At 58.6% G+C, this 15,344-nt stretch overlaps 1 protein-coding gene across 1 annotated transcript in view; it reads right to left on the reverse strand.

Moving 5' to 3' along the window:
• The window catches only part of BAHCC1 (BAH domain and coiled-coil containing 1), a 53,962-nt gene that overhangs the window by 38,011 nt on the left and 607 nt on the right, over positions 1–15,344 (reverse strand). The gene's annotated exons all lie outside the window — the stretch shown is intronic.

Raw genomic sequence — 15,344 nt, forward strand, 5'->3', positions numbered from 1 at the left:
AGGGCTTTATGAACCTTGTATCAATTCAAGTCTTCGCGATCCCAGGTGGCGGTCCCACCACAGGGCTGACAAAGGAATGGGCATCATCAGTGTTGGTCCCACGGCCCCAAGTGCCCGGGCTGGGGTTTGGATGAGGCTTGTCCACTCCAAGGCTGCCCTGGCCCCTCCAGTGAGCATGGTCATGGTGGCCAGTGCCCTGCATCCTTTGCAGGCTCTCATCACAGCGATCTGGCCAAGTTTAGCATCGTCTTGGGACAGGGAACCGAATGCTGTGTGAGGTGTCAGGCCGTGTGAGGCAGGCCATTCTGCACTACGCACCAGCCCCCAGCTGGCCATCCCCACTGCCCGGCTGGCCCAATCCAGGGTTTGCGGCCCCAGACACAGGGCTCCAGCCCCAACTCCAGCGCTGCCTCAGCTCTGCCTAGGACACCAAGGAGGCCTGGCCCGGGTGCCGGGCTGGCTGAGAAAACCACTCCGGAAGCCAGAATGCCCAGGAGGGCTGGTCGACACCCCCCACCCACTGCCATGGCCCAGTTCCTCAGGCCAGGCCCCCACCCCCGGAGGACCAACCTTTCCCACGCTCCAAGGCCCAGACAACCTGGACCGGGAGACAGGCCGTACCTGGACCCTGGCTGTGTGGCAACTTCCCTCCCAGCTGCCCCAGCTGGACGGAGCCGGGCGGGCATGCCCTGACCACTGAGCCCAGCCTTTGCTCACAGGGCCTCTATGTGCTGGCCGTGGTAGAGGTGACCGCACATGCCCAGGCAAAACCAGGGGGAGGGGCCTTCCTCTGTCAACCTGTGCCAGGCCCACCTGCTGCAGCCAAGATGGTCAACAGATGTTGGGCAGGCCCGAGGGGTGCTGAGGGTGTTCCTGCCTTGAAGCCCACGTGCTACCCTGGGGAGCCTCCAGTCCAGGGAGGGGCTGACTGGCAGCAAAGCCCCCGGAGCGCGAGGGGCTGGCACACCAGAGGCCAGGCCCGGAGCCCTGGACAGCCAGGTGCGCACTGTGCCTGCTCACCCCCTCTCCTTCCAGCCTCCACCTTCATGCCAGGCTGACAGAGGGACAGAGAAGGGCCTCGGAGAGCTGGGGAGAGCGAGCTGGAGCGCAGAGCTACAGCAGAACGAGCATTTGTTTTGACTTAAGTGAGCTACCTTTTCTGGAAACGGTGAAACGGGCTGTAAAAAACAAAAAACAAAAAGGGCCTCGTTGCGATGGCTGGCGGCCGCTGCTGAGAAGCAAGCCCCTTCCCAGGCTCTCCTGATGCTTCTGGAGGTCCAGCTGACAGGCTGCTGGCACCGGGCTCCCCAGCTCTGCGTCTGGCGGCTGCACCCTCCGCCTGGAACAGCTCCCGCCCTCCTGCTCACACCTGCTCAGGCTCCCCACCGCCTCCAGCCCCCTGCAGAGCCTGCCTGGGCGTGGGGACACCCAGCTCCCCTGAGGCCATCCCTGGGTCTCCCTCAGGACACCAGGGGTGGCCTGCCTAGGAGGCCAAAGTGCCCCTCCGGTGCTGGGCCAGGCTCCAGAGAAGAGGAGGCAGGAAGGATAACAGCCCACTGTGTGGACCCGGCCCACATTCCTCGCATTCCAGGAGAGGGAAGGGGAGGGAGGATGTCCACCCTGGGTGTCCGCGTGGACGGGGGTGGAGAAGCTTCAGTCCCGCCTGCTCGAAGGCAGGTGGGCGTCCATCTGTCTGACCACCCAGGAGAAGAATGGGGGGAGGGGGACAGGGATGGGGATACCAGGCCCTGGTGGGAGGGGCCGCTTTGGACTGCCCCACAGGAAACCCAAAGTGGCCACAGCAGGGGCCACAGAGGCTGCACCACACCACCGGCCACCAGACCCACTCTAGCTGTACACGAGTTTGCAAGCTCAATTCCTGGTGCCACCAGGGACACTCCCTGCTGGGCTGGAACCCACCAGTGGCCCAGGCATGAGATAATGTGTGTGCCTGTGTGTGTGTCTGTGCACAGGGGCACAGAGACAGCGAAGGGACTATGTGTGGGCACTCAGGGTGTGTCTGGCTGAGTGTGCATGTGGGCAATGGCCGTGCACACAGGCACACATGTGCATGCAGGTCTGGGGCAGAGGCTCCGAGGGTGCACTCTGGACGTGGGTGCGCACGCCTGGCTCCGAGTGTGCGCAAGGTGGTGACTTGTTCTTGTGTGAGGGAGTCACACACGGGCTGGGCCGGCCCTGAGGGATGCTGCTTCCCAGGGTCACGCTGCCACCAAACCGGTCCCCTTCCTGGCCCAGACTCTGAAAAAGGCTCCTGGCCTTTAATTCTGTCTGATGCCTGTGGTGGCAGGAGAGACACCAGGACACCCGCCTCCTTCTCCACCCTGGGGGGCACGTCCAGCTTTTACTCACGGTGGAAGGGGAACTCCAGTCCCAAGCCTGTACTAAGCTGCAGCACCAAGACCCCCGACCCCCTCCTGCCTGGGAGTCGGCCTCCTCCCCAGCCCAGCTGCTCAGCCCCCAGCCACCTGGACCTGAAAGCGGGTCCTGCGGTTGTGTGGATTCGGGGGGCAGTTGGCAGGTCACGTGGCTGGGGCCATCTCCCCACAGACAGCCCGATTCCTCCTCTGGGCAGGGCCAGCCTCACCAGGCAGGCTCTCCAGGACCCAGAACTTATTGGGATCTGGGGCAGTCCCCTCCAGCCACAAACCGGTGGCCTCCAGATGTCGGCCTGTCTGACCCCCCTCACTCACTTGGTCTCACCGGACACGGAGCCTGCCCTGCTTCAAGCCACCCCCTGCTGCCACAGTCCCAGAGTCCCTGAGGATGCCACCCAATGACCCCAGCTGCCATCCACAGCCCCGAGAAGACAGAGGGACAAGAAGAGGAGGCCGAGACAGGCACGGGGAGGAAGGAAGGACAGAAGAGAAGGAAGAGGCTGGAGGCAGGAAGAGACAGCTGCGGCCGTGGGAGAGGGGGTGCTGGTGGGGGAGGGGGGTGGGGCGGCATGGGTGGGGGCAGAACGCGAGCCTCCGCCAGCCCAGCCCTGGGACGCGGGGGCAGCCCCGGTGAGGGGTGCCCGCCCAGAAACATGAGTGCGTCACAGGGAAAGCCCCTCTCTGCTGGTCCAGGAGAACCTTCCAGAAGACCTGGCTGGCCCAAAGGCAGTGTCTCACAGGCCATAATAGGAAAACTCTGTGGTTGTTGAGCCACCAGGCCCACAAATATAGAGGCAATGATGACAGGGGACGGGCCCAACCACCAACAGCCCAGAACTAATAAAAGAAAAGGAAAACCGGATATAAGTCTGGTTCTTATTAAAAGGGTAAATTTAGCCTTTTGGCTAGGCGGGGAGTGCGGGGTGGCCAACACTCCCCACCAGGGCCGCCTCGGACTCTGGCCGAGAGTGACTCAGAGGGCTGCCCCCCACCCCCTCCTATTCTTCACACCTTCTGGGGTCTCCGCCTCCCTTCCCTCTCACACCCTCCCTGGCAAATGACCAGCACTCCCCCTCCAGGACGCCCCTGAAGGCCAGCAAACAGGCGGGGGGCGGGGGGTGCTCGGGGGGGCGGGGGGTGCGCAGGGAGGTGACCAGGGCTGGTCGGCGCCACCCCCTGCAAACCCCGCCAGCTGGAGGAGCATCCTCAGCCAAAGCAAGGCTTCCCTTCACACCATCTTGAAATAAGCCAGCTGCAAGGAGACAAACGCCTTAGTGGTTGCAGTCCAGTGTAGACATCAGGGTGCACACTCACGCCCTAGCCCCTCCCTCAGAGGGAGAGCCCATCTGGACAGGGTCGGAGGTGCCCACCCCGCTTTCCTGCACCCCATCCCCTGGACCCAGGCACCCAGCACCTCGAGCTGGCCTGAATACGCCTCTTTCTCAGCTGTGGGCAGGCAGGGGAAGAGGGCAGCCAACACTCCCAATTCATTCCCAGCAGATGGGGGGGTGCCCTGTGCTTCTCCAGGCAGAGACCCCCAGAGAGCCCACATTCTGGAATTTCTGACAGGCCACCCTCTGCACCCCAGCCCTGCCTTCTGAGGCTCTCAGCAGACCTGCCCTCCCAACCCGACTCTAATGTCTGTGACCAGAAGCAGGAAAAGGCCTAGTACCGGGGCTGCCCACGGCTCCTGGAGGGAGGAGCATTTGAGGGGCAGTCCGCTGGGGAGCAGGGATCCCCCTCAGTGTGCTCCTGGGGGCAGCGCTGCACCCCCATAAGAAGGGAGATGGGGTGGGGGCAGGATGCACCCAGGGCTCTGTACCCTTGTAGTTTCTTCTAACAGCGCTGCTTTGACAAACCACCCCACCTACTTCAAAGAACAGAGATGAAACATTTTAATTTCTAAAGACGGTGAGTGTAAGTCGGGAGAAAACCTCAATTCTCTGACGTAAAACTACGGTGTTTCTGGGAACTCTTGAAGTGAACAGGGCAAGAAGAGCTGTTTCTGGGGTGAAGCGCACCCCACTGGTCTGCGGGTCCCAAATGCGGATGGAGTGCCAGCCAGCCCAAGGGAGCCAGCGGGGAACCAGCCTCAGGGCGGCCCAGCAAGAGCTCCCAACGGACAGAAGACCCCTGCCCCGTGCAGCTCACCCACAGCCTGGGCACCCAGCCCTGTGCTCCCCCAGCCCCACCCCATGCCAGGGACGGGGGTGGAGGGGGGGCTCAGGCAGAGAACCAGCCTTGGACCTCCAGCCCAGAAGCCTGTGCTCCTGGGTGGCTCCCGATGTGACCACAGAGCAAGCACGTGGCCTTGCTGAGCCTCTACCTGGACCCCACCTGCCTCAGGGCCAGGGGGCAGCAGGGGACTCGGCCTTGAGCCTGAGGACTGACCCCTCGCCCGATTCACATGCTGGGCTCCGACCAAGTGCCGTGTGTGGAAAAGGCTCTGCTGCCAGACCAGGGGAGGGGGCTCTGGGCTGGGCTGCCCGGGTGGAATGAGGTCTCCAAAGGGTGCCCCACACACAGTCTAGAGACCTCAAGATGCACCATGCCCTCCGGCCACCTGGTCCAGCGGCCAGGCCCCGGGCCAGCTGACTGCTCCCGAGAGGGACCCAGGGCCTGGTGGGGCTGCCCTGAACCTCCATCAGCTCCAGGCAGTCCAGAAGGAGTGCCCAGGTAAGCCCGAGGCACCTGCTGACCTCACTAGGGCAGGCAGCTGGCGTGGGAACATCGGAAGAAAGTGCTGCCCAGACCGGACAGCACAAACGTCCTTGTCACCCAAGCCACAGACTGGGCCCTGAGCTCCGTCCAGAGAATGAAATTCTAACCCAGCTCATTCGTTAGACAAACAGTTACTGAGTGGCTGCAGTGTGCAGGGTCACTCACCCTCACCCTGGAATCCGAGGAAGTCACAGGCTGCCCGGGCACCCTGGCTTCCAACAATGGCCCTCGGACCTCTTGGTGACCCACACTGCCTTGCGCAGCTGCTTGGGGCCGTCTCCCTGGCCTGTATCTTGGAGCAGATGTTTGACAGGTGGAAAGATGACGCTGCTCGTGTGCACCTTCCCAACTTTTCTTGATTTTATCTGTATTCATACTCGTTAAGGGCTTTTTAAGAGTTCGCCTAAAGATGCATTACAATTTAATTTAGATTTAATTTTAATATTAATTTAAAACAAATTAAAAGCTTATTTTTAGGAGACCCAAAGGGATGCAAAATGTCTCAAAAAGGGGACTGGCTTCAGGCAAACTGCCCTCAAGTGACCTGCTGGCCAGGCCTGTGGAAGGCCAGTTGGACAGGGCAGCTGCCTCACCAGGCAAACAGGCAAGTCCTGGGGGATCACAGGTCCGGCTCCTTCCCCTGCATCCTGTGTAGGGTGAGAAGGCTGTGCACACAGGCCAGGGACCGAGGGATCTGCTGGCACCCTTCTGCACGGCACTGCTGAGGCCAGGAGGCGGGCGGGAGCCCCGGTCCTACCCTCACCGCGTCCATGTCCAAGACTGGGTCCTGAATCCCCACCTGCCGGCCGCCAGGACCCTATAGGGAGCGATGGGAAGAGGCATCAAGGGCCTGTGCCCCACTGAGTACAAAGTGCAGGGATGTGAGCGCTGCCTGGGGGAGAGAAGCGACCAGGATCTGGAGAGTCAGGGCTTGTGGGAAAGAGCCTCCACGAGATGTGCAGGCAGGGGTGTGCCCCTAACTGCCACCAGCCCCGGGCAGCCACGCACTCCTCCCAGACTGGGCACTGGGGCCAAAACCAGGAGCGGCTCCTAAGCCTCCTGGTGTGTAAATGCTGGAAAGCAGAGCGGTGCGGCGAGCGGGCCCCACCTGGCAACACAACGCTCCAGTGCCTGCAGCCCCTCGCTGCCATGCCTGACTGCCCGGGATGGAGATGCAGCAGACGGCGAGGGGCCACAGCCCTGCTCCCTCATCTCTCCTGTGCCCTCATTTCCCTTTTGTTGGTTGCCCCCCACCCCAGCCCCTGCCTATGCAGCCACCCACACAGCCGCCACAGAAGGGAGGGGAGCGGAGCAGGCAGCTCTCCCCCAGCGTCTGTCCCCCCTCGCCCACCAGGCCCTAAGGCCCAGGTGAAGCCGCTGGCTTCTGCCCTCCAATCTATCGTAGGTGCCCCACCACACATGTTGATGGTGAGGGAGTCACCTGCAGGGGCCAGTCAAGGGACAGGGTGAACGTGGTCCCACCCGGTGCCCAGCTCCTGCACCACCAGGTCCCTCCTTTACTGCAGGGGGAGGGGGCAGCGGTGTCTCCGCAGGGACAGTCCCATCCTGAGCCTTGTTCTATCTCCACTGGTCCCCCTCTCCACTGCACAACCTCACACGTGTGCCCAGAGGCCAGCCCGCATGCCACAAGGATGACGCTGGGCTGCGCTGCCCAGTGGACCTCTCACTGACACCCCCTCACCCCGTCACTGGGTGTGACATTAAGAAGGAGGGGACTGTCCTCTCTGCCAATCTTTTTAGCTCTGACACCTCTTTTAAATGGAGTGCACACAGTCTGGGAGCCTCTGCGGACGACAGAAGATGCTTCTAGAAGGTAAGGAGATGCTGACCTGGCCCCTGGGAGGTGGCCACACAGGCTGGAGATACTGCCCACGTGAATGTCCCCATGTATGTGTGGTCAGGTGTCGGGCGGGCATCTTGGTTTTTAGTGTAGAGACCAGGGCCAATTCAGACTCCGGTGTCTCCTGCCCTTCTCTTCCTCGTGAGCTTCTCCCAGAGGGTTATCGTCTCGATTTTCCAGTGTGGGGTCAAAATTGCAGGAGAAAAGAAACGAACAGGGCTCTTTTCATGTCCACAGGCACACGCGTGCTTTACCCAAGTGTGGACAGGCACGCACACCCCGTCTCGGCCCCAGCCATCCTGCACGGGAGGGAGGCCAGCAACCGCCAGGCCCAGCTCTGGGGGAACCAAGGGATGGAGGGCACAGACACCCAGACTCAGGACGCTGGGGTCCCACGGGGAAGGTGGCCCCGCGTGGAGAAGGGCGGGGGTGCTGCAAGGCCTGGGGGGACAGACTGCCAAGGGCAGTCAGGGCTGGAGGTCACGGGCCATGCGGGTGGAGCCTGGGCACTGGTGGCTGTAGGGGCTTCCCAGGTCTCCCAGAGTCTTCCCAGGTGGGGAGACTCCAGGAGGGACAGGGGAAGGGGAGCAGAGAAAGTACCTGGGGCAGCAAAGAGGGGAGTACAGGTGGCCAGAGCCTGTGGGTGGCTTGGCACATGTGCTGAGAGTTGGGAACCTTTGGGGACAGTGATACGACAAGGGTGGTAGGTGGGAGCTGCCCTACGGTGTAGGGGGCTTGGGTAAGGGAGGCCCCAAGGGAAGGAGAAGCAGGGCTGAAGGTTCAGACAGGCTTGGGGCTGACCTGCAGGTAGAGGCAGAGCAGGGAAGCTGACCGGCACCTCCTGGAGGAACTGGACGTGGGGATAGCTTCATTCGAAGCAGAAGCCTGGGGCGGGTGCTGGGAAAGGACCAGCTCCAGTTCAGCAGAAGCCAGAGGATGGGTTCCACAGTGACACAGTGAGGAAGGGGGCTGAAGCAGGGCTGGGCAGCTCATCAGCACCAAGCTCTGCACATCAGGCCCTCAGTCTGCCACCGAGGGTCACTGGGGACCTTCAGGCTCCATCCCCGGCAGGCGGCCAGGAGCTGAAGGATGGAGCAGGTGGCGGGAAGTGGAGACAGATCAGAACGCACATTCCGATTGCGGGGCGGGCTGGCTCTCCCAGGGGCCAACTGGGATGTGACTCCTTGAAGGCCAGTTGTGAGTGTCCGTGAGCGAGTGTCTGCATGAGTGTGAGCAGGTGTGGGTGTAAGGACATGCCTGGGGGTCTGAGCACACGTGAGCAGGTGTGACGTGTGTCCATTCACTGTGGGCTCATGTGAGCTCAGCCAGTTAATGCACTGAAGGGCCTGTGGGGACATTGGGGTCTGCAGGGTAGGTCTGTGCCTCTGCCCCCAAAGGGGACACGGGCTGAGCCAGGCAGCAATGCCTGTGCTGAGATGGAGCCTGCCACAGGGTGCTGTGAGATGCTCGTGAGATGCTGGTGGACAGCAGCCTGGGAGTGCAGCCCCTTCCTTACACCCCCACCGCGTCCCCACCCTGGGTTCCGCCCCTTGGTTGTTCCCAAACTGCCTTCTTTTCATCCCCATCCAGCTGTGCTCCCAGCATGCCTGCCTTGATGGTGGGGGGCCCTGCCTGGTCTGGCTCTGTGGTGATGGGGCCATGGTGCCCTCCCCAGAGTTGCCTTCAGAAGGAAGTCCCAGGGAAGAAAGGCTCTGGCTTCCCTGAAGGAGGAGCAAAGGGATCCAGCCAAGACTGCCTTTTCCCAAGAAGATGGCAGAGCGTGGTTTAGTTATCAAACCACCACTAAAATGTGGCTGATGAGTCTCTCTTACTTGGCGAGGTTCCCCAAGAAGACACCGCCCCAGGCCACCCTTGGGGACCCCATCCTACTGCTCAGAGGCCTCTCTCAGCAGCACACCTATCCTCTGCCCCTCCCTTGCATTTCTGGTAATTTCTAGAGGAAACCAAGTTCCTATACTTGGATGAAGCAGGGCTGCTTTAACTTTCCTTCCGGTTCCAGGCACACAGTGGGTCCCCCCTTCCCCAGCCTCAAAAGTCTTTGGATCTAAAAACACTGGACTCTTTGTTGGGGGCCCTGGGGGAGGGGAGAGGGGGCAGGGAACCCAACCCACCTGTTCATTCCCTCCTCCCCCTCCCCCACCCTAGGTCAGAAAGAAAAAAAAAAAGAGCTTCCTGGCTGATCCAATCTGGAACCTAATCGTCTGGACAGCTGCAGCAGCCCTCAGATGCCAGTCCGGCTGGCTCCCAGCTTGGGCACTGGATGCCTCTCGCCAGGCCCGCAGCCTGCTGCAAACCCACACCAATCCCGTAAGCGGGGAGGGGGCAACCCCCACCCGGTGCCCCCCTACCTCCTCTAAGCCCACACCCAGTTCCCACCGACCGGTCCCCGTCCTCCAGTGGCAGCTGCTGGCAGGGCCACAGGAGGCAGTAATATTATATATTACAACAAACAGGGGCGGCCCACTGACAAATAGGCCTGCATGATCTAAATGGTATATTATCCCATAAAAACGTCATCGGGCAGGGCGTCAAAGCCGAGACGGAGCAGCAGTCTTGGAGTGCGGGCTGCAAAACCCGAACCTTCCTTGGCGGGGCCCGGGGCTTTGGGGACATGTTCTAGACAGTGCATGCTGGTTGTAATTTTGTTGTTTGCTTTTAATCTGGAGTCTTTGGTGGGAGAAAGGAGGTCCCAGAGGTTAATGGGGACAGGGGAACCCCGGGGAGCCATCCCCTGGCGGGCAAGGCAGGAGGAAGCACTTGCAGTGCAAGTCACCTACTGACAAACAGACAGGGCACATGCTGCACCCCAAAGCCCTGAGGTCGGCCTCAGCTCGAGAGCTGTGGCGCAAGTCCCAGCAAAGACCTCTGACGAGGGCCTTTCCCAAGGGGTGCCCACCTCTCCAGGAGGCTGTTGGGAGTGGCAGGAGTGAGAACTTTCTCTGGATGGGTGATGATGGGCTAGGCCTTCCTTCCAGAGGGGCTAAGGCAGCACCCCCGTCCTGGGGGGATGGTTTCTATTCATCAGAAGTCATCCAGAGTGGATGCTGGTCAATATGGCATTGATAGGGTTTACTGCCGCCTGTCAGTGGGAGGCTGGGGCGTGGGGCGCCGCCCCAAAGTCTGTGCAGGGTTTTCTCATGGGACTCCCTAGGCAGAGATGCCCTGATGCCACCCAGGTGGAGTCCCCACGTCCCTTCCAAGCTGACCCTTTGCCAGTGTGACCAGGGCCCCTCTGAGAAGGCCACGTGCAATGGGCTGAGATCAGGGCATATGGTGGGAATCCCCCTGGGACTCTGGCCACGCCAGTCAAGGCAGCTGCCCTCTGCACAGGGTGTCCCTGGGGCAGAGGGGCAGCTCCCATCTTTTGGGGCCTATATTCAGATATTTATGGTAGGGAGGAAGCCAGGCAGGGCCCAGAGGCCTCTTTCAGGAGGAAGGGCAAGGGGTTACTGGAGGTGGCAACCAAGGCCCCCTTCCACCCAGAAAGCACTCATTCCCAGTGGCACTGGCTGAACTCTTATCTGACCTTGGGAATTCCCAGCTCAGGGCCGGTCCCAAGCTCAGACCCTGGAGCTAGACCAGGAGCATTCTGGGAAGTGTAGTCCTTTGGGAGTTGGGAGGGCCTGCTGGGATTTCCAGGGGCATCTCATCAAGAGCAAGGAAGAGGACAGAGCAAAGGAGGTTACCCTGATGTAATCCCAAGGTGGAAGTTTGACATTCCTGGGAAATGGCTGAACTTAAGACATCTGCTCCCTGAAAAGATACCAGCCAATGCTGGATTCCAGCCTCAGATCATACCCGCAGTGGTCTCTCTGAGCAAGCCATCTGGAGCTCTTATTTTGGTGGGAAGACCTGGGAACTCCCCAGAGGGAAAAAAAACCCTGCCTGAAGTGCTCCGACTCCTATCCTCCTCTGGCAGCTGCCCCCAGACAGCAGGAGAGACAAGGGTGCTACCTGCCGGGCTCCTGGAGAGGCTATAGCGCATCCCGCACACTCTCGCACATTATTTATGCTCACAGCCCCCGCTGATGACATATGTAAGTTGACAGCGAACATCCTATCAACTTGCTGGAGTGTATCTTGATTGTTAAAACACACTCTTAAAGGTATACGATCATTTATCAAATTAAAATAGCGGCGCCTTGCCTGTCCCCTTTTCTGCCTTCCCTGACCACTCCCCTGCAGCCTCCCTCCTCTGGCCTCCTGGGCATCCTGCCCTTGCACCCAGGCCCTGCTCTTCGGGTTGGTGGGGAGAGACACTGCCCTGCTTCCAGGGACCCAGACTCAGCACCCCATCCCCACCCTACCCAGGCCAGGGGCAAGCCCACTAATCGCCAAGAAGTGACAAACGCCAGAAGCCCCACCAATTAAATCTAAACTCAAGCAAAGCTCAGTGGCCAGTAAATTATTATTTTTATTAGCTTGAACCAAGTTCCCGTAAGAGAGAAAGTCAACTTGCTCCCATGAATGGCTCTTGTATAATTTATTTAACTCTGTGCTCTTTGCCAAAGCCTGGAATATTTTTAGCTCGTTCTGTTGTTGGATTTGGCTTTTTTATGTGTGTTTCTGAGGGGTATTTTTAGCTCCCTCCATGTTATTCTAACAGCCTCCTGTGCGTTTTGTCCTGTCTGTGCGGGCTGTTGAACCCAGTCTCACAGCAGACGAGGGAGATTTCTAAGAATACACGGGAGCGTTTGGGGGTGATGAGGGATGGCACAAGGCCGCTCCCTGCCTCGCTGGCTAATTTGCCTTAGTGCTCACGTGACCTGGATATTCCTATAGGAATATCCTTGTAGGAAAAATCAGACATGGGGGCAGTACAAGCCCCACTGAGAAAAAACCCACATTCCAAAAATGGCTTCACTGGGGTGGGTGAGGCGGCCACAGCCTGGCTGATCCACGAGGCCACTGGATTCCTGGCTCCGCAGGGCAGCCTTGGCTTTGATGTCTGCTTCCTTCACTTACAGAGCAGGATGGGTAGAGTCTTCGGAAAGTAACTCTTTTCACACCTACTTAATGTTGGTAACTGTTGCAGAAACACTCCACCGTGTCACTGAGTTAATGAGGTATTTATGAAAATGTATTTTTTTTCTTTACAAAAAAATATCACATGAGGAGGGAGGGGGACCCTTTGATGGGGTCTTTTCACACCCGGAAATTATCTTTTTTTCCTCTGCATTTTTCTTTTCTTTTTCTTTTCCTTTTTTTTTTTTTTTTTTTTTTTTTTAGATTGGCAATCAGAAGCACTGTTAGCAGGAGAGAAGTTTGTGGTTCTCCCACCAGAAGGAACGTGCCGTCCTGTTTACTCCCAACAACCGCAGGCCCAGGGCACCTGGCTTCCAGGCCCGGCCATTTACACCCCAAAGAAGCCGGGAGAAGGGGCGGAGAGGAGAACCCACCCGCTGTCACATTGCTGAAACCAAGACTTGATCGGCTCCTCCGCCTTCCTCGGGTGGAGACCCGGTGATTCTCGAAGGTTCAGCCCTGAGGGGGACGTACAGGGAAGGATGGAGGGCAGGAGCTGATGGGCTAGAAGAGGGGGCGGGGACTGGGCTTCTCCCAGGCCGGGCTGCCTCCTACTAAACGCGCTCGGAGGAGAGGCGCGATCCCCAATCGCTCCAGGCAGTAGCGCTGATGAAAAATCTTGGGTTGGTGCGTTGTTGATTTTCCTTTTTTTTCCCCCTAGATTTCACAGCTTTGCCTCCGGACCATCTGTATTAGAGACAAAATCTAACACTGCACTAAAAATAACGATTCCAAACATTCTAATTACACCTTTTGGTGACAAGGTTACTGGAACAGCACTTTACCATAAAACCCTTCAGCCCGATGATAAAGCTATCGGCACTTTCAGTTTTAGAAAAACAATGGAAGAAGCCCTGGAGCCCAATATCCCATCGGGGTCCCTCAAGCTGACATTTTGAAAGCACTGGGTGGGGACGAGGAAGGGCAGCACTGGCAGTGGGCAGGGAGGGAGACCCTTGGCCAGGCCGTGTGTCTGTGCCAGGGACGAGCAATCCTCAGAAGCCAGGGACTCAATCTCCGGTGGCTGGATCTTACTCCCATGTTAGAGCCGGACAAATAGGAAGGAGCTCGGAGCAATTTTCCTTTCAGCAGGGTAGTCAGTGCAGGGAGGGGCGGGATGGGCTGCTGCAGCCGTGGCCTGTGGACCTGAGGCCATCCGTGAAAATGGGAAGAAAGTCTGCCAAACTGGCCATTTTGAAATCCATACGAGAGATGCAAAAAAATTTTTAACTTAATTATACCTTTTTCTTCTTAAACTAGATCATATACAGATACAGACCAAAGCAAAATAGTCTGGGGTATAATTCCTTTAAAAAAAAATTGATGTAGCTATATTTTGAAACCAATACAAGATACTGGCTTTCAGCAATTTCAAAAGGCTTTCAGCGGCAGATGTTTCTAGCTGGACGCCCTGTAGGCCAGCCTTCCCGTCACAAATGGGTTGAACATCTCCAAGCACAATAGGTCTCTTTGGTCCCCCGGGAGGTGGAAACAGCCTCCAGGAGCAGGGGACACGTGGCCCTCCAGTTCCCCCCCCCAAAGGGTGCCCTGGGGACCTCCAGCGCCCCCTAGAGCACCCTGCATATGGGGGAGGTGGGTAGGGTCTGGGTCAAGGACACAGACCAAGCCAGCACCCACCCAATTTCTCCAAACCCTCCATGGCCTACGATCCAAGAACCACGTGGTCAAACTTGGAATGAACAAGACAATGGTTTGGGCCACCCAGACCACGTTCCCACCTGATTTGGTGGTGCCGGCATCTGGATATAAGAACAGAAAGGGGAGATGGCGGCTGACCAGGACCTGGGGGGGCCGTGGGCTGTTGAATGGGGATGAGGGAGACAGCAGTGACCTGAACTGACGGGGAATCTGGTCCGGCCCTGCCCCACCCCATGGGGGGCATAGCCCCAGCCTGTCTGTGTACTACTGGGAGAGCCTTGGTGTCAGGGGCCCTTCCAGACCCTTGTTTCTGTACCCTCCAGGCTAGAGGGTATGGCATATGCGGTGTGTGTGTGTGTGTGTGTGTGTGCGCGCAGCCAGAAGGGGCTAGGGAAACTGTAGCACTGTCCCTGCGGCCACCACAAGCCCCCAACCTCAACCCCCCAGTGTGGGCTGAGCTGGGTGGGCAGCATCTCCAATGCAGGGGCAGGAGAGACAACCACAGGAACAGCAAGGACAGATATTTAAAATCACCAATTGCCCAGGCAAGTACTTTTGCTTTTTTGAGTTATAAATCTATAAGAGAAAAAAGCAAGGGAGAGGAAGAAGGAAGAGCAAGGAAGAGAAAAAAAGCAGTCTTGCAGAAGGCTCGCACTGGAACAGGAAACTCGGGCGAAGGACTGATTCCAGGAGAGTGCTGAGTCCAGCCCCTCTACTCCCAGCGTGCTCGAACTTTTCGTATCTCACGTTGTAAATGCTAAACGCCCATTAGTAATCAAGCAGTTTCTCGTATTTTTTTCTTTTTAGGTAATTTATGTTTTTCTTTCTGACTGCCCTCCCTTCTGACATTTTCCCTTTTAGCCTGACTCTGCCATCCGTTTTAATCCACACACTAATTGTAATCCCATTAAAGCAGATATAATTTTATTAGTATTCACAGTTCATCAAGCTAGCAATAACTGTTACTGCCAAATTAACAACAACAAAAAAAAGCGGCAAACAACATTTCTGATGTTTAGAACAAACTGTAAACAAAAGCAAGCCAACCTTTCAGGGTGACCAGCGGGTCCCCATACGCGCAGCCCCTCCAGCTTCCTGCAAACTCAGCCGGAGCTGGCCAGTAACCTCCAGGGTCTCAGGCGAGATCGCGGCCCCTTCGCCACCCTCTGCCTGGCCCTGCTTCTCTTCTGACCTGGCTCGACAGTAATATCAAAGCCACCCGAGACGGGGACTGCTCTGCAGGCCTGGGTCAGCTCTGCCAAGAAACAGCTCTCTCCGGGAGAGAACTGGAGAAGACCCGAGTGCAGGGCGGCCCCAGCTCTCTCCTCCTGGAGCAAATTTGCTGCGAACTCGCCTGCACCGAAATCCGTCGGCGGCCCCCGCGCCGCCCCCAGCCGAGCCGGCGCCGGCGCTGCGCTCCCCCAGGGCGCAGGCCGCGGGGCTGGGCCGCGATCTGGCCACGCTTTGTCCGGCTTTAGCAGGATACCAGAGGCACTTGTTAAAGCAAATGCATCCCCTGCAAACCCATTCTCGCCCTGACACTTCAAGGCTTTATATAGAAACAGGATTTGCTCGTCTTACACCAGCAGTCCCTATTAACGCTCACCCCGCGCACACACCGCCCTAATCCGAGAGGCCGCGGCACACCCCCCCCCCCCCCC

Source organism: Lipotes vexillifer, unplaced genomic scaffold (genome assembly GCF_000442215.2).
Source record: "Lipotes vexillifer unplaced genomic scaffold, Lipotes_vexillifer_v1.1 scaffold1691, whole genome shotgun sequence".
In the NCBI taxonomy this organism is placed as follows: Eukaryota; Metazoa; Chordata; class Mammalia; order Artiodactyla; family Lipotidae; genus Lipotes; species Lipotes vexillifer.